Source organism: Drosophila virilis, chromosome 3 (genome assembly GCF_030788295.1).
Source record: "Drosophila virilis strain 15010-1051.87 chromosome 3, Dvir_AGI_RSII-ME, whole genome shotgun sequence".
Taxonomy (NCBI): domain Eukaryota; kingdom Metazoa; phylum Arthropoda; class Insecta; order Diptera; family Drosophilidae; genus Drosophila; species Drosophila virilis.
The window spans coordinates 27,745,136-27,768,129 of NC_091545.1; the positions used below are offsets into that span (position 1 = coordinate 27,745,136).

The following is a 22,994-nucleotide window of genomic DNA, read 5'->3' on the forward strand; positions in this document are numbered from 1 at the left end:
ATCGTAAAATTCAAAGAAATGGTAGAACCCGTTGGTTACCTGTAGTTCCAAGATCTTATAGATGGGCTGTCATTAACCACATTCATGAGGCTATAATGCACCTTGGTTGGGAGAAGACCCTCGATAAAGTGTACAGTTGTTACTGGTTTGAAGGTATGACGAAATACGTACGAAAGTTTGTTGATAATTGCATCACGTGCAAGCTATCGAAACCGCAATCTGGGAAAATTCAACAAGAGATGCATCCGATTCCAAAAATCGAAATACCCTGGCATACGGTACATGTAGACATCAACGGTAAACTAAGTGGTAAGAACGACCAAAAAGAGTATGTTATAGTCTTTATAGATGCGTTTACAAAGTACGTTTATTTGCACCATACACTGAAGATAGATGCAGCTAATTGTATAGTATCACTGAAGGTGGTTATTTCCTTGTTTGGTGTACCATCCCGTATCATAGCAGATCAGGGGCGATGCTTTGCAGGATCTGGGTTTAAGGAATTTTGCTCTGCACATAACATCGAGTTGCATTTAATTGCCACAGGAGCTAGTCGAGCAAATGGACAGGTCGAACGCGTAATGAGTACACTTAAAAGTTTACTAACAGCGGTAGAGACGGGCCAACATTCGTGGCAAGAGGCATTAAAAGAGGTACAGTTAGCAATAAATTGCACAGTCAATCGGGTCACTAAGTTTAGTCCGTTACAGCTTTTAATTGGAAAAGATGTAAGACCATTAGGGATGCTATCGAACATTGTTGATGAAAAATATGATAATCTACAAAATCTAAGAGCGCAAGCAAAAGAGAATATAGAAAATAATGCCTATTATGATAAGAACAGAAGAGATAAAGGCAAAGCAAACGTTGTAAAGCATAAAGTGGGTGATCATGTTCTGCTCAAGTGTGAAGAGAGAAATCAGACCAAACTAGATCCCAAATTTAAAGGCCCATTTGTCACAACAGAAGTACTTGAAGTAGACCGATATTGTTTGAAATCATTAACAAGCAAGCGAACCTACAAGTATCCTCATGAGTGTTTAAGAGCGTTACCGGTCGAGACAGTTTCTGCGGAGATGGATGAGGATATGATGAGTAGTAGCGTTGAAACAGACGCAATTGGTACCAGTGAAAGTACAGGTGTTGGCGTTGAAACTGACGCAATTGGTACCAGTGAAGGTACAGGTGTTGGCGTTGAAACAGACGCAAGAGACAGTGCCAGTGAAGGTACTAGCGTTGAAACAGGCGCATAAATGTGTAACGTCATGATCAAAAGGCCTCTTCGAGAAACATAGGTAGACTTGGTGCGCTATCTGGACATTCATCTGTATGATTTGGCTATCAAATAAGTTGTAAAGATTATTTTAACATTGATTTAAGGAAAGGCGAAAGAACACTTGAGCGGAGCATATCAACATGAATTGCTAAATTTATACACGAGGACGTGTAATTGTCAGAATTGGCCGTGTCGGAGCATTGCTATTGTTATTGTTATTGTTATTCGAATTTAAGTACAGCAACATGAATATTGTATGAGTCGAAATTAAAAGAAAGAAGAATAGAGAAAACAGAGTAACTGTCATTGTCGACTTGTATTTCTTATATCACTGAGAGTCGGTGAGAGGACTAACTGTTAATTCTCTCACTGAGTGAGACCCGTGCATAGAGTTGTTGGTGTGCGTGCAGTTCATTGTGAGCTGATTCGTGTAAGGACACGACGAAAGCGTTGCAAGAAGGAAAAGCGGTTACGGCTGGTTTTCGTTGCGTTGCAAGAAGCAAAAGCGGTTACGGCTGGTTTTCGTTGCGTTGCAAGAAGCAAAAGCGGTTACGGCTGGTTTTCGTTACTTTTCGTTGCGTTGCGAGGCAAAGGATTGATGTGGACAGACAGAAGTAAATGGTCTGAGCGAACGGACGTGATTGTGCACTGTGAAGTTTGGAAAAGAGAAGCAAATGCCACCAACAAAGATGCCGGGACTCGCAGCTCAAAGTGTAAAAAATTCTGACCCTACGGCCGCTTCGACATATATAATTAGAATGACAATTGCATTAATCTTTCAACACCAACTGCAGTTCGCGCAACGCTCTCGATTTAAGTAATAAAGATACATTTGATAATAAAAGTTCCCTTGGCAGGGTTCAAACTCGCAACTGACCGCATTATATGCTGACGACTCTACACAACAGCCACACCGGTAAAAACAAAATACAGTTTCCCCGGTAATAATAACTAATTAAAATAATAGCACAGAAAACAATCACAATTGCTGTTGATAGGATGCGAAGCAGACGCTCATGAACCTGTGTGTGTACATGTATGTACACCAGCCATGAGGTGGCGATAGGTATAAAATGCTATATACTACCACTAACCGAACAGCATATAGACTGGACATGAGTACAGGAAAGTAGGCACAAAAGTATCGGAGGCATCTGGTCCAAGCTCGCGAGTAAGATATACATATGAATTATTTTTGAACCGCTTACCCTACAGGAAAGTGCTTGGCGCACTCTCTTCCATATGATTTGCGCGATAGAGCGCCAACGCTGTTAATATTTATCTCGCTCGCACTTACTTTCAGCTCTCAATTCTCTCTCTTTATCTTTAGGGATCGTTTAAATGTGTGTGTGTATGTGTCCGACAAGCACAACTGCGCAAAAATTCAATTTTTCCCAAATGCCGAGGCATTTCAACCCTTTTAAGGCACGAGTAATATAAAATAGAGAAAGGGTTTGCCACGTCGATGCGAAATTCCTGCATTTTAGATCGATATCGTTGGTAAGGGTACCGAAGCGTTGCCATGTGTGCATTTTAAATATTTTGGACTCGCTATTCACGCATACTTGCATATTTTGTATATGAATAGAAGCATTTATGCACTTGTGTGCCCGTGGCTTACCTGCCTGCCTGTCCGATGCAAATTTAACAAGATTTTGGGATTCCTTATTTTCGACCTCTACACATAGACACACACATACAAATGTCTTTAAATTGGCAGATCCTGGGCGCAAAAGAAAATATCATTATTGGCACGCGTCTGACAAATAGGGTAAACTTTTGGCAAGCACGTGCACCTCCATATGTTGGTCAAGTGACTGCTCACCAAAATTATTAAAATTATAAATACATATGTATAAAATCGCTCATCTTTTTTTAAATTTGTTATATGTATTTTAATATTTTAAAGATGTTTATTTAGAGACTTTGCCAGATCAGTGGATAACAACACATTCAAATGTGCTGTTTTGTATGTATATTTACACGCATACAAACATACATAATTGCTTGGACGCCCCTCATAGAGCCGAAGCTGAGAGCAAATTCTATTTTTAGCTTTTTCGTTCTCTCGGCTGTGAGAGCGCAATGCTACAGATTTTGTTTTCGTTCTTAATTTTCAAAAAATCAAGCTGCATAGTAGCATTTTGTTGTATGGCGTTACTCATCTTAGTGTTTATATTGTCTTTGGTATAAACATACCAAATGGCCCTTTTTATCGAAACAAAATAAATCGAATTGAGGCAACCCCAAGGGTACCTGCGACCATTTGAGTGTGCCCAGACAGAATAAGACTGCTGAGAGTGGCAGCCGAACGCCGGCCTCAAAAGCCGAACGTTCAGTATGAAGCCGCATCTCGCTCAGCGCACAACTTCGAGGCTGATGATGCGTATTCCTAATATATGTATGTATGCCATTTTTAAATCCTTACAGCCCAAAAACATATATGTGTATGCATATGTCTCGCTCTCACTCATTGCTTCGCGCACTTGCATCCATCTCATTCTCCCTGCATAGCTTCCCACAAAACCCCGAGATCTACAAACATTCATATGTTTGTGTTGTGTGTATGTGCACACAAGTAGATCGCGGCGTTTGTCGCGACCCAGAGGTTATTTCTTCAATTGTGTGCCTTTTGTGCTATGGTAGCAATAGGCACTCACATTTAAATGCTCTATCATGTATTTCTTCGTCCACTCAGGCATGATGACAAGAATTTGATCAAATTTTAATTAATACACAATTAATTGACCTAAATGAAATATGTATATTTATTTTCTTTTTACTGTAGGGACCTATTTTAAGAAAAGGCCAAAAATTGACGCACACTCTTTCAAGTAAGCAGTTCTGTGATATTATTGAAGGGTTTGGCCTGTTCATGTGCAAAATTGCTTTTTTCCATGCTTGTTATAATGGTAAGGGTACCTAATCGCATGTGTGCATGATAACTTTTTGGGTCGGCCAATCATGAACACAAACACACTTTTCTATATGGATGGAAGCATTAATGCATTTGCGTGCGTGTTGGTTGCCTACCCGATGCAAATTTGACAAAATTTGAAGTTTTTGGTATTTTACTATTCATAAATTATGTAACCAAATATCAAGAACCTTCTTATATATAAATTTGTATCCAATGTTTATGCAAAATATAATTTCGTATTTAGTGTGCAACTATGGGTACGACTCCCTAAATAGTTGTTGTATGTGTGTCTAATTTCACACATAAAGGTACAAATCTGCATTTATGTATGTGTCTGCCAAGCCAAGGGAAGTCTATGAACTTAAGATTGCAATATTCTGTTGCGCATGTGACTTCACAGCCTAGGGTTTATTCCGTGCGATCATTTCGTATTTAAAATGATTACATATATCATTCAATTATATACTGTAAAAGACCCTATTCATAAATTATTTAAATATGCCTAATATAAGTAGAAATATATACTAAACATCACAAGAATAAAAATTCTATTAATTGTGACGTTATAATGTATGATGTTAGTGCTCTTCAATAACAACATAAGTACCCAAATTGTGCTTTTTTGGTTTCTACGCGCTGCCTTGTAGGAACGACAGAGAAACCCTGAAAGAACACATTGGCCAATGTCTTCATCATGGCTCGCAAACTTCTTGCCGATCAAAACGGGGATGAAGAACAAATTAGGTTTCGTACGCACTGTTGCTTCCTATGGTAAATGAGCTTTTTTTCATATAACTGCCATAGGAACGATCAGTCGAAAATTAAGTTCTTGTATGAAAAAACATTTTGTTTATCAAGATATCTTGACCAAATTCGGCATTTATTAGTTTTACTTTACTCCTCATATATGTGCAAAATCCTATTAAGATCGGACCACTATATCATATAGCTGCCATAGGAACGATCGGTCGAAAATTAAATTTTTGTATGAAAAAACATTTTGTTTTTAAAGATATCTGGACCAAACTCGGCATTTATTAGTTTTACTTAGCTCCTCATATATTTGGAAAATCCTATTAAGATCGGACCACTTTATCATATAGTTGCCATAGGATCGATCGGTCGAAAATTAAGTTTTTTTATGAAAAAACATTTTGTTTTTCAAGATATCTTGACCAAACTCGGCATTTATTAGTTTTACTTTACTCCTCATATATGTATGTGCAGAATCCTATAAAGATCGGACCACTATATCATAGCTGCCATAGGAACGATCGGTCGAAAATTAAGTTGTATTAAAAAACATTTTGTTTATCAAAATATCTTGACCAAACTCGGCATTTACTATTTTCCCGGTACTTCTTAGATAGAGGCAACGCACTATGAGCATTAAGAGCATTAAGAAAAGGTTGGGTCTGCAAGGGTATTAGATCTTTGGCGTGCCGAAGATAGCCCTTCTATCTCGTTAATTTTAAAATACGTTTGTTGTGCCACAAATGGTGTTCTTTTCCCGTAATGCCTTACTTGGAGTTCTATTAATTAAAAATGTTGCTGTTAAAACAGCTTTACTCCAAAACCTTTTATCCAATTTTGCAGAATTGATCTTTGTTCTTGCCTTCTCTGTTATATATCCAATCATGCGTTCTGATACTCCGTTTAGTTGTGGTGTATGAGGAACCGTTAAATGGTAGCTTATGCCATATTCTAAACAATAGCTACGCATGTCGTTAGACAAGTTCTCTCTCCCATTATCAATGTTGAGATTCGCAACCTTTAAGTTAAAATGTGTCTCGTTCTTTGCCACATAATCTTTCACAACTGAAAACACATCAGATTTATAGTTTATCAAACAGCTTACACAATAATGTTTATATTGTTCGACAAAAACTACATCATAGTTTTCACCATCAATAGTTGAAGGTGGTATTGGACCATAAACATCCGAATGAACTATAAATAAAGGTCTCTTGACATTGTCTTTATTTTAAGTTCCACTAAACGGGAGTTTAGTTTGTTTGCCGTTAACACAAGCCTCACACAAATTGTCATTCGCACAACTTCTATAAACTATCCTCTACTCATGTGTAGATGAGGCATTTGTTGCCTGCCTCTACTCAATGTAAGTACCTTCTAAAACGCCTTGTCCGTTCTTTAACACTTGCACCAGTTGAATTGAACTGAATTGTCATACCAGCATTCTGCATCTTTGGCACCGATAGTAAATTTTGTGGAATGTCCTTGCAAAAAAGGACATTTTTTAGGGTAATATTTTTATTAAGATTGCTCTCTAATTTCACTCTACCCTTAGCAGTATCATAAGTTTTGCAATAGTAATCTCAATTGGTGTTTCCAGTAAACCATATTCCACAGCAGTCTTACATTATTTATCATACGGTATGAGGCTCCTAAATGAATTCATTCCACCCTGCTGCGTCAACATAAGAACAAAACCTGGCTGTGTGGTTGCTACTTTTAAAATTGAAACAATCCGTAAAAAAATGCGCCTGGGCAAATATTTGATTTAAGAAGCCACGGTCCTGTTTTATTGCCATTTTTGCCATTTTGAGTTACAGATTGCAAAAAATTACTGCTCGTATTCTTACTAGCATTCTTAAGTTTGATCTCGTGATCAAGTAGTCGATTTTTAACAAATGCCAGAGTCAGGTTTTCAATTAACAAGTTTTCAATAGCATTTGCCATCCCATCATATGTGGAAGGTAAAGTTAAAAGTAGGTGTGACACTTTATCCACCTCTTCAATTTTAGCTCCTGATGCTATTAACTCATTCATAAATTCGTCAAATTTTTTAAAGTGAACCATAAAGTGAATCGAGGCTAAACTTTTACGGTCGAACACTGAGTCTAACTTCATTAAAATTTCCCTTGCAGAATTCTTATTCTCAGCAAATGACAGAAACGAATCGGTAAGGAATTTAATTATTATACTGTTTGCTGCTCCCTCTGCCTTAGCCCATTTTTTCCGGTTTCTCCTTTTCAATAACATATAAAATCTCGTTCTGAACAAAAAGATTCATCAAAATAAATTTCCATACAGAATATACTTACTTTTCTCCATTAAAAGGAGTAATATTCTTGAATTTGCTACCCTTTTGGATTGTATTTTTCTTTGTTATTTTCTGAAAACGTTGTCACGTTAAATTCTTGTTGCATTCACTCACACACCCTTAATTTTTTGTGCACAGTTAAGATTTGTCTTCTTCAGAGCCACTGTAAGCCTACAAAGGAGTTGTGTTAATTACGCGTTGCCGAATATTCATACACATATAAACGATAAGACTATTTTTTTTATAATTTAATTGTTTATTTAATTATGTACGCTTTTGATTTTATTTTTTTAATTTTTTGGTAATGCGATGTCTGGGCCCCTAACCTATTGAAATGTACACAATTAAATGAAATACTTGTTGGTTTAGTTGATCTCAATATTTTTAAATAACTTTTCTTAGCACGTTAACTTGCTAACTCTCTAAAGTTCAGTAAAAGTGAGGCTAAACGATAAAAGCATTTCAGTATTAAAACTGAAAATAACAAAAGCCTACTTGGTCATTGTACCTTTTGTATGAATGAATGTTTGTGTGTATTTCAACATTCATTATTCCAGTTATTATTCCAACATTTAAAAAAGAGGGCAAAAAAACATAAAATAAAATATATATTAGGGGAAATGAATTTGACGACGCTATAGAGGCGATCAAACTTGGGTGCCACCTTCGCAGCGAAACCCTCAGCGGCGTTGGATAGTTGGTGCTGCCTTAACAGGACCATCGAATCCAACGAAGGCAACCACTCTCGCCTCCGCAGGTTGTAGTGTCCTCCCTGGTCCTTCGAAGCGCTCTGGAGATTGCTGTGGACGCACTAATTGCGGACCCCGTAGTCCCCGGGGAACCGATCGAATCCGCCACTTGTATTGACCGCCAGCGATATCTCAGGCAAAAGCTCCTTCCACGAACTCTGATGGCTCTCGATAAATTGCGCTCGGAATGCGGTCTGCAGGTGTGCCACCTCCCTCAAGTTCTCTACATGTTGCTCTTTCGTTGCCCCTAGTACCACGTTGTAGTCTATGTAGGCGAACGTTTGAGGCTCCATTTCCGGCCCCATGAGCGTGTCTAAGGCTCGCTGGAAGGTCGCACATCCCGAGAGTAAGCCGAATGGTATCAACTGCCATTGGAAAAGACCTCTTCCGGGGACCGTGAACGCCGTACGTTCCCGACTATCGGCTGCCATCGGTATCTGCCAGTACCCGTGCTTCAAATCCAGAGGAGAAATGAACCGGGCGTGACTCAACCGCTCAAGGATGTGATTAATCCTGGGAACATGATAAGCGTCTGGGATGGAATACACGTTGCCGGTAGTCGATGCACACGCGCCATTCGCCAGTCTTCTTTTTGACTAAGACGACTGGCGCGTTGTACGGACTACGCGATGGCCCGATGGCACTTGTCCGGATCAGCTCATCTACCTGTTCGTCAATCTCCCTCTGCATGGCCGGATTCTTCGGATAATATCGCTGGTTTAATAACTTGTCGTCCTTTAGCCGGATCCTGTGCTCGGCGATATGCGAGACTCCCTGCGCCCCCGCAAATAGTGCCAGTTCCGACTCCAGGAACTCCCTAAGTTCCATATCCGGATCCGCTGACCACTCTGCCTCTCCAATGTTATGCCCGTATTTAGTGTGCAACTATGTATACAATTATTGTTAATTTTATTCTTGAAACATTATATACCATTTCTATAAATAATGGTATCAATGCCGCGACTCCCTAAATCGTTGTTGTATGTGTGTCTAATTTCACACATAAAGGTGCAAATCTGCATATATGTAAGTGTCTGCCAAGCCAAGGGAAGTCTATGAACTTAAGAAGATTGCAATATTCTGTTGCGCATGTGACGTCACAGCCTAGGGTTTATTCCGTGCGATCATTTCGTATTTAAAATGATTATATATATCATTCAATTATATACTGTAAAGGACCCTATTCATAAATTATTTAAATATGCCTAATATAAGTAGAAATATATACTAAACATCACAAGAAATAAAATTCTATTAATTGTGACGTTATAATATATGATGTTAGTGCGCCGTGCGCGTATCCCTTTAATCTGATTGCCATGGCCTGCTGGCGTCATAATTTTCTACCCGCTTGCGCTGAGACTTGGCTCTTCAATAACATCATAAGTACCCAAATTGTGCTTTTTTGGTTTCTACGCGCTGCCTTGTAGGAACGACAGAGAAACCCTGAAAGAACACATTGGCTTTATTGTCCCTTCTCTTTGCACTGAGTATCCAATGTCCTCATCATGGCTCGCAAGCTTCTTGTCGATCAAAACGGGGATGAAGAACAAATTAGGTTTCGTACGCACTGTTGCTTCCTATGGTAAATGAGCTTTTTTTCATATAACTGCCATAGGAACGATCGGTCGACAATTTAGTTTTTGTATGAAAAAACATTTTGTTTATCAAGATATCTTGACCAAACTCGGCATTTATTAGTTTTACTTTACTCCTCATATATGTGCAGAATCCTATAAAGATCGGACCACTATACCATATAGCTGCCATAGGAACGAACGGGCGAAAATTAAGTTGTATGAAACAACATATTGTTTATCAAAATATCTTGATCAAACTCGGCATTTACTATTTTCCCGTTACTTCTTAGATAGAGGCAAAGCACTATGAGCATTAAGAAAAGGTTGGGTCTGCAAGGGTATTAGATCTTTGGCGTGCCGAAGATAGCCCTTCTTTCTCGTTAATTTTAAAATACGTTTGTTGTGCCACAAATGGTGTTCTTTTCCCGTAATGCCTTACTTGGAGTTGTATTAATTAAAAATGTTGCTGTTAAAACAGCTTTACTCCAAAACCTTTTATCCAATTTTGCAGAATTGATCTTTGTTCTTGCCTTCTCTGTTATATATCCAATCATGCGTTCTGATACTCCGTTTAGTTGTGGTGTATGAGGAACCATTAAATGGTAGCTTATGCCATATTCTAAACAATAGCTACGCATGTCGTTAGACAAGTACTCTCTCCCATTATCAATGTTGAGATTCGCAACCTTTAAGTTAAAATGTGTCTCGTTCTTTGCCACATAATCTTTCAAAACTGAAAACACATCAGATTTATAGGTTATCAAATAGCTTACACAATAATGTTTATATTGTTCGACAAAAACTACATCATAGTTTTCACCATCAATACTTGAAGGTGGTATGGGACCATAAACATCCGAATGAACCATAAATAAAGGTCTCTTTATTTTTAGTTCCACTAAACGGGAGTCTAGTTTGCTTGCCGTTAACACAAGCCTCACACAAATTGTCATGCTCAAATCTCAAACATTATTTCGCACAACTTCTATAAACTATCCTCTACTCATGTGTAGATGAGGCATTTGTTGCCTGCCTCTACTCAATGTAAGTACCTTCTAAAACGCCTTGTCCGTTCTTTAACACTTGCACCAGTTGAATTGAACTGAATTGTCATACCAGCATTCTGCATCTTTGGCACCGATAGTAAATTTTGTGGAATGTCCTTGCAAAAAAGGACATTTTTTAGGGTAATATTTTTATTAAGATTGCTCTCTAATTTCACTCTACCCTTAGCAGTATCATAAGTTTTGCAATAGAAATCTCAATTGGTGTTTCCAGTAAACCATATTCCACAACAGTTTTACATTATTTATCATACGGTATGAGGCTCCTAAATGAATTCATTCCACCCTGCTGCGTCAACATAAGAACAAAACCTGGCTGTGTGGTTGGGCAAATATTTGATTTAAGAAGCCACGGTCCTGTTTTATTGCCATTTTTGCCATTTTGAGTTTCAGATTGCAAAAAATTACTGCTCGTATTCTTACTAGCATTCTTAAGTTTGATCTCGTGATCAAGTAGTCGATTTTTAACAAATGCCAGAGTCAGGTTTTCAATTAACAAGTTTTCAATAGCATTTGCCATCCCATCATAAGTGGAAGGTAAAGTTAAAAGTAGGTGTGACACTTTATCCACCTCTTCAATTTTAGCTCCTGATGCTATTAACTCATTCATAAATTTGTCAAATTTTTTAAAGTGAACCATAAAGTGAATCGAGGCTAAACTTTTACGGTCGAACACTGAGTCTAACTTCATTAAAATTTCCCTTGCAGAATTCTTATTCTCAGCAAATGACAGAAACGAATCGGTAAGGAATTTAATTATTATACTGTTTGCTGCTCCCTCTGCCTTAGCCCATTTTTTCGGGTTTCGCCTTTTCAATAACATATAAAATCTCGTTCTGAACAAAAAGATTCATCAAAATAAATTTCCATACAGAATATACTTACTTTTCTCCATTAAAAGGAGTAATATTCTTGAATTTGCTACCATTTTGGATTGTATTTTTCTTTATTATTTTCTGAAAACGTTGTCACGTTAAATTCTTGTTGCATTCACTCACACACCCTTAATTTTTTGTGCACAGTTAAGATTTGTCTTCTTCAGAGCCACTGTAAGCCTACAAAGGAGTTGTGTTAATTACGCGTTGCCGAATATTCATACACATATAAACGATAAGACTATTTTTTTTATAATTTAATTGTTTATTTAATTATGTACGCTTTTGATTTTATTTTTTTTAATTTTTTGGTAATGCGATGTCTGGGTTAACGTTAAGTTGCTAACTCTCTAAAGTTCAGTAAAAGTGAGGCTAAACGATAAAAGCATTTCAGTATTAAAACTGAAAATAACAAAAGCCTACTTGGTCATTGTACCTTTTGTATGAATGAATGTTTGTGTGTATTTCAACATTCATTATTCCAGTTATTATTCCAACATTTAAAAAAGAGGGCAAAAAAACATAAAATAAAATATATATTAGGGGATATGAATTTGACGACGCTATAGGGGCGATCAAACTTGGGTGCCACATTCGCAGCGAAACCCTCAGCGGCGTTGGATAGTTGGTGCTGCCTTAACAGGACCATCGAATCCAACGAAGGCAACCACTCTCGCCTCCGCAGGTTGTAGTGTCCTCCCTGGTCCTTCGAAGCGCTCTGGAGATTGCTGTGGACGCACTAATTGCGGACCCCGTAGTCCCCGGGCAACCGGTCGAATCCGCCACTTGTATTGACCGCCAGCGATATCTCAGACAAAAGCTCCTTCCACGAACTCTGATGCCTCTCGATAAATTGCGCTCGGAATGCGGTCTGCAGGTGTGCCGCCGTGACCCTCCTGAGAGGGACCCATTTCACCCACTTTGAAAAGGCATCATGGAACATCAATACCATTGTGTTGCCATGTTTCGAGCGTGAAAGGGGCACGACGAAGTTGGCGCAGAGTACTGCCATTGGCTCTGCTACCTGCCGCGTCAGCATATGTCCAGCCGGTTTGAGTTGCTCACTCTTAAATTTTTGACAGATTTCGCAGCACTTCACGTACTTGGCGGTGTCGCGGAACATACCTGGCCAGTAGTATCTTTGTGCCAATCTCGACACGGTTTTCCTCACGCCTTGATGTCCGGCCGTGGGAGCGTTGTGGCATTCCTGCAATACCCTCTGTCGCTGATCACTAGACACGCATAGCTTACATGGAATTTAATCGCCATCAGTTGCCCATTCTCATCTATGTAGTCCGAGAACTTGGCCGACTCCTCTTCGATTCTAGCACTCATACTCGCGACCCACCTGCTGGGTGACTGGGCTACCACAGCTTGTTGGCAGGTCTCTAGATGATGTTTTGAAAGTGCGTCGGCCACGACGTTGAGCTTTCATCGACGGTAGTGGACGTCGAATTGGAACTGTTGTAGCTCCAGTGCCCATCGCACGATCCTGCCTGAAGGGCTCTCGCTCGAGTTGAACCACTTAAGTGCCGCTATCACGTCGAAACGGTACCCTTCTTAGTAGCAACGCAGCTTCCGTATCGACCAAAGGATTGGCAGGGACTCTTTTGTGGTGGCGGAATAGTTCTCTTCGGCCTTAAGCAACTTTCTACTCGCGTACGCTGTACATACGTAACACCTCCCTCAAGTTCTCTACATGTTGCTCTTTCGTTGCCCCTATTACCACGTTGTAGTCTATGTAGGCGAACGTTTGAGGCTCCATTTCCGGCCCCATGAGCGTGTCTAAGGCTCGCTGGAAGGTCGCACATGCCGAGAGTAAGCCGAATGGTATCAACTGCCATTGGAAAAGACCTCTTCCGGGGACCGTGAACGCCGTACGTTCCCGACTATCGGCTGCCATCGGTATCTGCCAGTACCCGTGCTTCAAATCCAGAGGAGAAATGAACCGGGCGTGACTCAACCGCTCAAGGATGTGATTAATCCTGGGAACATGATAAGCGTCTGGGATGGAATACACGTTGCCGGTAGTCGATGCACACGCGCCATTCGCCAGTCTTCTTTTTGACTAAGACGACTGGGCGTTGTACGGACTACGCGATGGCCCGATGACACTTGTCCGGATCAGCTCATCTACCTGTTCGTCTATCACCCTCTCCATGGGCGGATTCTTCGGATAATATCGCTGGTTTAATGACTTGTCGTCCTTTAGCCGGATCCTGTGCTCCGCGATATGCGAGACTCCCTGCGCCCCCGCAAATAGTGCCAGTTCCGACTCCAGGAACTCCCTAAGTTCCATATCCGGATCCGCTGACCACTCTGCCTCTCCAATGTTATGCTCGTATTTAGTGTGCAACTATGTATACAATTATTGTTAATTTTATTCTTGAAACATTATATACCATTTCTATAAATAATGGTATCAATGCCGCGACTCCCTAAATAGTTGTTGTATGTGTGTCTAATTTCACACATAAAGGTGCAAATCTGCATATATGTATGTGTCTGCCAAGCCAAGGGAAGTCTATGAACTTAAGAAGATTGCAATATTCTGTTTCGCATGTGACGTTACATCCTAGGGTTTATTCCGTGCGATCATTTCGTATTTAAAATGATTATATATATCATTCAATTATATACTGTAAAGGACCCTATTCATAAATTATTTAAATATGCCTAATATAGGTAGAAATATATACTAAACATCACAAGAAATAAAATTCTGTTAATTGTGACGTTATAATATATGATGTTAGTGCGCCGTGCGCGTATCCCTTTAATCTGATTGCCATGGCCTGCTGGCGTCATAATTTTCTACCCGCTTGCGCTGAGACTTGGCTCTTCAATAACATCATAAGTACCCAAATTGTGCTTTTTTGGTTTCTACGCGCTGCCTTGTAGGAACGACAGAGAAACCCTGAAAGAACACATTGGCTTTATTGTCCCTTCTATTTGCACTGAGTATCCAATGTCCTCATCATGGCTCGCAAACTTCTTGTCGATCAAAACGGGGATGAAGAACAAATTAGGTTTCGTACGCACTGTTGCTTCCTATGGTAAATGATCTCTTTTTCATATAACTGCCATAGGAACGATCAGTCGAAAATTAAGTTTTTGTATGAAAAAACATTTTGTTTATCAAGATATCTTGACCAAACTCGGCATTTATTAGTTTTACTTTACTCCTCATATATGTGCAAGATCCTATTAAGATCGGACCACTATATCATATAGCTGCCATGGGAACGATCGGTCGAAAATTAAGTTTTTGTATGAAAAAACATTTTGTTTTTCAAGATATCTTGACCAAACTCGGCATTTATTAGTTTTACTAAGCTCCTCATATATATGTATAATACTATTAAGATCGGACTACTATATCATATAGTTGCCATAGGATCGATCGGTCGAAAATTAAGTTTTTGTATGAAAAAACATTTTGTTTTTCAAGATATCTTGACCAAACTCGGCATTTATTAGTTTTACTTTACTCCTTATATATGTGCAGAATCCTATAAAGATCGGACCACTATATCATATAGCTGCCATAGGAACGATCGGTCGAAAATTAAGTTGTATCAAAAAACATTTTGTTTATCAAAATATCTTGACCAAATTCGGCACTTAATATTTTCCCGGTACTTCTTAGATAGAGGCAAAGCACTATGAGCATTAAGAAAAGGTTGGGTCTGCAAGGGTATTAGATCTTTGGCGTGCCGAAGATAGCCCTTCTTTCTCGTTAATTTTAAAATACGTTTTTTGTTGTGCCACAAATGGTGTTCTTTTCCCGTAATGCCTTACTTGGAGTTCTATTAATTAAAAATGTTGCTGTTAAAACACTTTACTCCAAAACCTTTTATCCAATTTTGCAGAATTGATCTTTGTTCTTGCCTTCTCTGTTATATATCCAATCATGCGTTCTGATACTCCGTTTAGTTGTGGTGTATGAGGAACCGTTAAATGGTAGCTTATGCCATATTCTAAACAATAGCTACGCATGTCGTTAGACAAGTACTCTCTCCCATTATCAATGTTGAGATTCGCAACCTTTAAGTTAAAATGTGTCTCGTTCTTTGCCACATAATCTTTCAAAACTGAAAACACATCAGATTTATTGGTTATCAAATAGCTTACACAATAATGTTTATATTGTTCGACAAAAACTACATCATAGTTTTCACCATCAATACTTGAAGGTGGTATTGGACCATAAACATCCGAATGAACCATAAATAAAGGTCTCTTTATTTTTAGTTCCACTAAACGGGAGTCTAGTTTGTTTGCCGTTAACACAAGCCTCACACAAATTGTTATGCAGTTGTACATTTCTAAAAATTTCTATATCCTCAAACATTATTTCGCACAACTTCTATAAACTATCCTCTACTCATGTGTAGATGAGGCATTTGTTGCCTGCCTCTACTCAATGTAAGTACCTTCTAAAACGCCTTGTCCGTTCTTTAACACTTGCACCAGTTGAATTGAACTGAATTGTCATACCAGCATTCTGCATCTTTGGCACCGATAGTAATTTTGTGGAATGTCCTTGCAAAAAAGCACATTTTTTAGGGTAATATTTTTATTAAGATTGCTCTCTAATTCCACTCTACCCATAGCAGTATCATAAGTTTTGCAATAGCAATCTCAATTGGTGTTTCCAGTAAACCATATTCCACAAAAGTTTTACATTATTTATCATACGGTATGAGGCTCCCAAATGAATTCATACCACCCCCGCTGCTTCAACATAAGAGCAAAACCTAGCTGTGTGGTTGCTATTCTTAAAATTGAACTAATCCGTAAAAAAATGCGCCTGGGGAAATATTTGATTTAAGAAGCCACGGTCCTGTTTTATTGCCATTTTTGCCATTTTGAGTTTCAGATTGCAAAAAATTACTGCTCGTATTCTTACTAGCATTCTTAAGTTTGATCTCATGATCAAGTAGTCGATTTTTAACAAATGCCAGAGTCAGGTTTTCAATTAACAAGTTTTCAATAGCATTTGCCATCCCATCATATGTGGAAGGTAAAGTTAAAAGTAGGTGTGACACTTTATCCACCTCTTCAATTTTAGCTCCTGATGCTATTAACTCATTCATAAATTCGTCAAATTTTTTAAAGTGAACCATAAAGTGAATCGAGGCTAAACTTTTACGGTCGAACACTGAGTCTAACTTCATTAAAATTTCCCTTGCAGAATTCTTATTCTCAGCAAATGACAGAAACGAATCGGTAAGGAATTTAATTATTATACTGTTTGCTGCTCCCCCTGCCTTAGCCCATTTTTTCCGGTTTCTCCTTTTCAATAACATATAAAATCTTGTTCTGAACAAAAAGATTCATCAAAATAAATTTCCATACAGAATACACTTACTTTTCTCCATTAAAAGGAGTAATATTCTTGAATTTGCTACCCTTTTGGATTGTATTTTTCTTTGTTATTTTCTGAAAACGTTGTCACGTTAAATTCTTGTTGCATTCACTCACACACCCTTAATTTTTTGTGCACAGTTAAGATTTGTCTTCTTCAGAGCCACTGTAAGCCTACAAAGGAGTTGTGTTAATTACGCGTTGCCGAATATTCATACACATATAAACGATAAGACTATTTTTTTTTATAATTTAATTGTTTATTTAATTATGTACGCTTTTGATTTTATTTTTTTTAATTTTTTGGTAATGCGATGTCTGGGCCCTTAACCTATTGAAATGTACACAATTAAATGAAATACTTGTTGGTTTAGTTGATCTCAATATTTTTAAATAACTTTTCTAAGCACGTTAACTTGCTAACTCTCTAAAGTTCAGTAAAAGTGAGGCTAAACGATAAAAGCATTTCAGTATTAAGACTGAAAATAACAAAAGCCTACTTGGTCATTGTACCTTTTGTATGAATGAATGTTTGTGTGTATTTCAACATTCATTATTCCAGTTATTATTCCAACATTTAAAAAAGAGAGCAAAAAAACATAAAATAAAATATATATTAGGGGATATGAATTTGACGTCGCTATAGGGGCGATCAAACTTGGGTGCCACCTTCGCAGCGAAACCGTCAGCGGCGTTGGATAGTTGGTGCTGCCTTAACAGGACCATCGAATCCAACGAAGGCGATCACTCTCGCCTCCGCAGGTTGTAGTGTCATCCCTGGTCCTTCGAAGCGCTCTGGAGATTGCTGTGGACGCACTAATTGCGGACCCCGTAGTCCCCGGGCAACCGGTCGAATCCGCCACTTGTACTGACCGCCAGCAATATCTCAGGCAAAAGCTCCTTCCACGAACTCTGATGGCTCTCGATGAATTGCGCTCGGAATGCGGTCTGCAGGTGTGCCGCCGTGACCCTCCTGAGAGGGACCCATTTCACCCACTTTGAAAAGGCATCATGGAACATCAATACCATTGTGTTGCCATGTTTCGAGCGTGAAAGGGCCACGACGAAGTTGGCGCAGAGTACTGCCATTGGCTCTGCTACCTGCCGCGTCAGCATATGTCCAGCCGGCTTGAGTTGCTCACTCTTAAATTTTTGACAGATTTCGCAGCACTTTACGTACTTGGCGGTTTTGGGGAACATACCTGGCCAGTAGTATCTTTGTGCCAATCTCGACACGGTTTTCCTCACGCCTTGATGTCCGGCCGTGGGAGCGTTGTGGCATTCCTGCAATACCCTCTGTCGCTGATCACTAGACACGCATAGCTTACATGGAATTTAATCGCCATCAGTTGCCCATTCTCATCTATGTAGTCCGAGAACTTGGCCGACTCCTCTTCGATTCTAGCACTCATACTCGCGACCCACCTGCTGGGTGACTCGGCTACCACAGCTTGTTGGCAGGTCTCTAGATGATGTTTTGAAAGTGCGTCGGCCACGACGTTGAGCTTTCATCGACGGTAGTGGACGTCGAATTGGAACTGTTGTAGCTCCAGTGCCCATCGCGCGATCCTGCCTGAAGGGCTCTCGATCGAGTTGAACCACTTAAGTGCCGCTATCACGTCGAAACGGTACCCTTCTTAGTAGCAACGCAGCTTCCGTATCGACCAAAGGATTGGCAGGCACTCTTTCGCGGTGGCGGAATAGTTCGCTTCGGCCTTAAGCAACTTTCTACTCGCGTACGCTGTACATACGTAACACCTCCCTCAAGTTCTCTACATGTTGCTCTTTCGTTGCCCCTATTACCACGTTGTAGTCTATGTAGGCGAACGTTTGAGGCTCCATTTCCGGCCCCATGAGCGTGTCTAAGGCTCGCTGGAAGGTCGCACATGCCGAGAGTAAGCCGAATGGTATCAACTGCCATTGGAAAAGACCTCTTCCGGGGACCGTGAACGCCGTACGTTCCCGACTATCGGCTGCCATCGGTATCTGCCAGTACCCGTGCTTCAAATCCAGAGGAGAAATGAACCGGGCGTGACTCAACCGCTCAAGGATGTGTTTAATCCTGGGAACATGATAAGCGTCTGGGATGGAATACGCGTTGCCGGTAGTTGAGGCACACGCGCCATTCGCCAGTCTTCTTTTTGACTAAGACGACTGGGGCGTTGTACGGACTACGCGATGGCTCGATGGCACTGGTCCGGATCAGCTCATCTACCTGTTCGTCAATCACCCTCTGCATGGCCGGATTTTTCGGATAATATCGCTGGTTTAATGACTTGTCGTCCTTTAGCCGGATCCTGTGCTCCGCGATATGCGAGACTCCCTGCGCCCCCGCAAATAGTGGCAGTTCCGACTCCAGGAACTCCCTAAGCTCCATATCCGGATCCGCTGACCACTCTGCCTCTCCGATGTTATGCTCGCGCTTTGTGTCGTCCCTTCCGTGCACTACTTCGACTCCAGATCCCCTGTGTCCGCGTGGATTCTGACCGTTACTTCTGATTCTTCTGCTCTCTGGCACGTTCCCGCTGTGGCGACTCTATGACCACCACAGACCTGTCGCTACAACTCTACCCGCCGCCTATAAGACTCCTTAGGCGCTTGGTCCAATCCTGCGTGAGACCACTACGACGTTCCCTTCTTCGTTCCTCTTTCCATCTGTTGCCGGACAGATGCTCCCTCTTCCTGACCTGGGAGGCCTTCCTCCGGTTTCCTCTTGGAATGGTCCGTCACCGTCTCTAAGTTCAACATCGCTATGCCACAGTGGATTGTAGTGCCCATCGCACCCAAGAAATCCATCCCCAGGATGACGTGGTCTAGCATCGAGGGTATCATAAGCATCAACATGCTGATGGTTCCCCCCACTAGGCCAACGTCTAACCTCAAGGCATTCCCTACTTCGAGGGTGGACCCAGCTTCCAGTCTAATGCTCGCCTCTACGTCCTCCGCTCTTCCCCAAATCGCCCACCTGCGTACGGAATCTTCACTCATGAAGCTGCGAGTGGCCCCGCAGTGACGATCCGACCACCGTCCAAGTCCCGTGTGTTTCGGCGCCGACCCGATCCTGGCCTGGGCGACGCCGTTGCCCGTTACCCGCCTCCGTGCGGTAATAACAATCCTAGCTCCTGCCTTGGCTCCCACACACCCAGCAGAATACGACAGGTGCGTCGGGACATTCCCTGTGCGCACCTACGGCACGCTCGTCTTGGATCATACCCGGTTCCGGCCTCTTGGCTTATCAATCGGTGGGCCACTTCCGCAGGGGCCGTTGCCGGCGGGGTGGAGACCCTCCTGTCCACAACGGTCCGAATCCGATGGGAGTAGACCGGACTGGGTTGGGCTGTTCCCCCGGAGGCTGTACCTCCCATGACTACTCCGCACTAGTGATCACCTGACTCCCCCACCTGCTTTCCGAGTATTGCGCTCTCTGTCTCGTCACCGTCTCGTACTACACCTCCGCCTGGGGCAGCTGTGACAGGGTGCAGAAATCTTGCCGACGCACGTAGAGTTTGTATTCGGGAGCGGCGTTTTCGTAGATCCGGTGCAACTCCTGTGCCGGTTCGTGATGCATCAGAGCTCTCAGCTCTATCAGGAACTCCTTGAATTCCTCCCCCTCGCGTTGCCTGCGGGACCGGATTTCGTCCTCAAGCCCTTCGAAGTAGCGTGGAGCAGGAAGAACAGGAAGAAGCAAAAACCCCTCCTGAACACCGGCCATAGCACATCTCTAAGCCCACCGACCGGCCCTGTCGCAGAACACCTCACTCATCGGCCGGGGCAATCTATCGAGGGCGATGGCGCGTTCCTCTAGGTCTCCAAGAACTCGAGGGGGTCGGAGCGATCATCGTATTTCAGGCCCCACTTCCGAACTTGTTCCGGAACGTTTGTGAAAGGCCTAACCTCCGACCGAGAATATGGTTGGGGAGCGTATGGGACGTTGATAGACTCGATCGGCCTCCGCCCCACGCCTACGTTGGTCGTGGTTACTCGGCGATCTCCATTTTCCCCGCGATCGGAAGCCTGTTCCACCCCCGTGATGGCCACACCAGGGATAGGCGGCCGCGGACGCCCATAAAATTGTGAGCTCCTATGATCAGGCTCTGACTTTTGGCACGGTCGTTTAGCCACGTCAGATGGGACGCCCCAGGATAGCACCTCTAACGTTTTCGCGAATTTAGACTTCAGCTCGGCGAGCCGAGCCCAGATCTCAGACGAATGGCTGCCATCATGCCCACAGCTGGATAGACGCCCGAACTCCTGGGCGATGGCCACCAGCTCCTCCTTGCGCCGCTGATAGATCCAACGCACGCCTACCCCCGGATTTGGCACTCACCTGATTCCAATTTTGAGCTTTCCACTCACTCAGATCTTTTTTGTAACTTAGGATCGGTGGTCTCAAAACCCGTCCCGTAGGTTTAATCGTCTTTATTGCTCCTCGTCGATTTCACAGAGCTAACAACCAAGAAAAACACTTAATAATGTCAAACTTTGACTATCCTTCACTTTGGTCGTTGGCTTCTTTGATTATTATTATTGTTGTTGTTATTAATTCCCTTTTTTATACCCTGAACCCATTACTCAGGGAGCACATCAGGAAATATTTTTTTGGTGTCCTTATTTTAATGAATTTGGCACATCTTTTTTATACCCTTGTAGAGGGTATTATAATTTTGTCGTGAAATGTGTAACGCATAGAATGAGACATCTCCGACCCCATAAAGCATACATATTCTTGATCAGCATCAACAGCCGAGTCGATATAGCCATGTCCGTCTGTCCATCTGTCTCTCAATTTTATAGCTATCTTAATGAAACTTTGCAGAAGTCCCTCTCTCTGTTGCACGCAGAACATATGTCAAAACCAGCTAGATCGGACCACTATATCCCGCCACTATATATAAAATAAATTGTTGTATGAAAAAACATTTTGTTTTTTAAGATATCTTGTTCAAACTCGGCATTAATTGTAGGCAAAATCATATTAAGACATTTATAAGTCTTATAGTACTCCTCATATAAATGCAAAATCCGATTTAGATCGGACTACTATATCATATATCTGGCATAGGAACGATGGGTTGAAAACAAGTTTTTTGATTAAAAACCTTTTTTGTTTATCAAGATATCTTGACCAAACTCGGCATTAACTATTTTCCCTCTGCTTCTAAGATACGGGCAAAGCACTATAGGCATTATTACAAGGTTAGGTCGGCAAGGCTATTAGATCTTCGGCGTGTCGCTCAGGCCACTGATTTTATCCATCTCATGGCACTGCGGCCCATGATCATGCACCATATTTTCTAATATGGAATGTACGCAAGACTTATCCATGGCTCTGCAGCCTCCTCCTAGCTTTAATACCCTGCTTCTAATATAAATTGGTTGCTCATTGAGAGGATCAACTACAGCCTGCACGACTTCGCTATTTTTAATTCAAATATAATATTTGAGTAATTCACATTTTTATTCCATGTACCCATTAAAAATGGGTATAAGGGTATATTGGATTTGTGCGAAATCCAAATGTATGTAACAGGCAGAAGGAAGCATCTCCGACCCCATAAAGTATATATATTCTTGATCAGCATCAATAACCGAGTATCTAGCCATGTCTGTCTGTCTGTCTGTCCGTCCTTCCGTCCGTCCGTCCGTATGTATGAACGCAAGGATCTCAGAACCTATAAGAGCTAGAGACTTGAAATTTTAGATGTAGGTGCTCCTAGTGCCTTCGCAGATCGAGTTTATATCCGATAATCGATAACTTACTCTGTTTCCAAGCAATCGATAAAAATCGATATCGACATCCTGTTTTTTGGGCAATTTTGGTAAATAATAAGAGCTAGAGTCACCAAACTTGGCATATAGTTTCTAAAATAGAATATATATGCATTTGATGTTGGAAGAAGACGGTTCAGGGTATCCCCTAGTCGGGAGTTCCCGACTAAAACCTCTTACTTGTTTGTTTTGTTAACCCGAATCCGCACAGTTTGAGCAAAGGAAATCAAATGAGATCAAGCAATAACGAAGATCAGTGCAAGGCAGCACACTTTTGCCACGTGCCAATGAAAATTTGATTACTACTGACAAATAAAGTATCGGTGT

General features: G+C 41.2%; 1 protein-coding gene across 3 annotated transcripts in view; it reads right to left on the reverse strand.

The window, feature by feature from the left end:
* LOC26531581 (cationic amino acid transporter 2) overlaps positions 1-17,323 on the reverse strand; it is a 53,895-nt gene extending 36,572 nt beyond the window's left edge. The window contains exons 1-4 of one of the 3 annotated variants that reach the window (XM_070208130.1): positions 17,230-17,323; positions 16,903-17,072; positions 7,587-13,884; positions 7,262-7,431 (exon numbers count right to left, since the gene is read on the reverse strand). The gene's annotated coding sequence lies outside the window, so the exon portion shown is untranslated. Of the gene's footprint in view, positions 1-7,261; positions 7,552-7,586; positions 13,885-16,902 lie in introns of those variants that run through there. The other 2 variants (XM_070208129.1, XM_032434080.2) reach the window with 2 other exon arrangements.
* Between the last annotated feature and the right edge of the window lie 5,671 nt (positions 17,324-22,994).